Below are 3,027 nucleotides of genomic sequence, written 5' to 3' on the forward strand. Positions count from 1 at the left end.
CACCTCCCAACCCAAACATTTTGACTTCTAGAGTAACCAAATTGCATTACGATTATGATTTCAACTTGCTTGCCTTTGGCTGCTTAATTTGACTGTTAAACTTATTTTAATTAGCTTAATCACACAATCACTATATAAAATTAGCGTTCTCAAACTCTGTTGACATACGATGCATGTTACAACATAACCACCTAACCCTCCTTGTCGATTGACAACAAATTCAGAATTTTAAATTTATAAATTATTATTTTTATATAAAATTAATTTGCTAGACACTGATTAAATTATTTATATATATTAAATAATTCTTTTAACACAAATATAAAAATATTAACTGAAATTATTAAATAATTTACGAAATCTTTTAAAATAAAATTCTAGCTTCATCTCGCTCCGTTGTCAACCCCCACCGCAAGTAACAAAAAATTCATAATACAAAGAAGATATTTACTTTTTTTTCAACCTTTTGAAAGTGATAGATATCATATTAAAAATTGAGTAGTTGAGCGTTTATACAAATATACTAGATAAGAATAAAAGTATTTTTTTTTTTGTTTTGTTTTGAAGATTAATAATAATTAAAGTACTAATTTTTATTGTCCAAATTAAGATGATACAACACACAACTGTCAATTCACTTCTGCATTTCGGGAGTAGCTCTTGTTAGTTATATTTTTATTTACTCTCTTCGTTTATTTTTATTTGTTATGTTATGTTTTTTAAAATCAGTTTAATATATTTTTAGAAATTAAATTATATTATATTAATTAAATATTTTTTAATTAAAAAAACTATATGTCAATACTACTATAAATTGCAAATTTTTATATATAATAAAAAATACATTATATAATGTTAGTGAAAATTTTTATAATGTGACTCTAAAAAAAATAATCATGACAATTAAAAACAGACGGAAATAACACATAAATTGTTATAAATTACTCTATATGCTTTGAGATATTGATTTTAGTAATATTTTGGAAATTGATTTTTTCTTTTATATGTATCATTTCAGCTGCCAACGCCCGTTTGATTAAAATATGAAAAGAGAGGGGAAATATCTTAGATTATTTGTTAATTTTGTTGTTAGGGCGAAATAACTTTTTATAATGACAGAGTCATGAATTTTAACAAGGATATTCAAAACAAAAAGATATCAAAAGAATTTTATAAAAAAAAGTAAACGCCAGCTATTAAAAATAGAACACAAAATCTCCAATAAATTTTATAAACACCTTAATCACTACACTATACCTTCAAATCGTGTTAAGATATATCAAAATTTATATATATATATGTATATATATTGTACTGGACCATCTCAAATATTGTAAATCACATGAAATTCACACATATAATGAAGGGCTAAAAACACCTTAAGTATTTTATTTTTTCGTTTTCTAAACCATCACGTATTTATTTTTTCTATTTGAATAATTAATAATAATTTATCAAAATATACCTTAGCATATATAAGTTATTTTCTTATCCTATGTATATTGGAAAAGTGAACAATTAATAGTAGAGATATATTTCGATAAATATTTCATGATAATTCATATATAAAATTCAAAAAAGTCAAAATATTTTCAGTGTATTTTTAATTCGTCACTATAAATACATATAATATATTTTAATTTAGGACCAAAAATTATGCTAGGGCTTTTTATGAACTAATATGTTAAACGAAAGATATTTATAAACAAATCGAATATAATAAGGACATTTTGAACTTTTCCTTTAATTATATTATCTGAATTTCAGTACTAAAAAGTCTGTCATATGAATTATTATATTTATTTTCCTGCCATTGGCCCTTATCTACTTTCCAGTAATCGTATAACCTAAAGTTTTTAAAATCTATGTTGATAAAGTCCATGAGAAAGATATAACTACTGGCTTAGTAGGTGAAATAATATTCTCTTTCCCATTTCTTTATCTCTACGGCAAACAATAATGAAAATAGATCAATTAGCACTTTAGATATTAAACTTTAGTTACAAACTTACAAATAGTATTTGACATGACAAGCAAGGAATAAAGGTTAAAAACACATTTTAGTATTAAGATTATTCTTTACGTGTGATATACGTAAAAAAGGTGAGAAAAATGAGTGATGATTAGTAATGAAAAATTTAAATAATGCCATGCAACAATATTTTGATGGTAAAAGAGTTCTGTTAATGGGTAATGGCAACATATATGATTCGAAATGGTAACACAGGCGGTATTATGTTTATGTCCACTCAGTGATAGATTAAGAATTTTTATAAAGAATGTTCAAAATAAAAAGAAGTAAACATAAGAATGAAAAATCAAGAAAAATATACATCTATCGTATATACATATATATAAAACATGACTCCCTAAATAATACTAATAGAATTGATATTGAACATTCTTGTGTTCAACTATTAACTAGACATAGATAGGTCATTTTGTTTACTTCGATGATTTAGTCAAACCTTTTCAGTTACTTGAAACATAAAAGTTCTATTATAAAAATTAGATTTTGTTAATAGTATAAAAAATATATTGTAAATTAAACCTAAGACTTTAACTCTCTGTTAACAATTCTACTTTATTGTCCTAATAAAGGGCCAAAAAATCACTTTAAGTTGTAGGAATATTAGTTTAATCAGCTTATTATTTTTTGTTTACGTTTTGATAGTCATATGAAAAAAGAATGTGGTTTTTTCTCCACTTTGTTTGTTATTATAACAATGTATACATTTGCATCTATATTCAAAGAAACTAAGCAAACACTCATAAAAATAAAATGATTATAAGTATATATCTTTTTATATTTACACCTTATTAAATAGTTACATTGTATATTTCTAATTAATTTCGCTTAATTGATATTACATTAGTATTATATATTGTATTGATATCTTTACGATCGATATTTCACTTAGCTAATACTAAATCAGTATATATTTCTCATTAGTCAATAATACTATAAGACTCTCTCTCTCTCTCTCTCTCTCTATATATATATATATATATATATATATATATATA

Source organism: Solanum pennellii, chromosome 7 (genome assembly GCF_001406875.1).
Source record: "Solanum pennellii chromosome 7, SPENNV200".
Classification (NCBI taxonomy): domain Eukaryota; kingdom Viridiplantae; phylum Streptophyta; class Magnoliopsida; order Solanales; family Solanaceae; genus Solanum; species Solanum pennellii.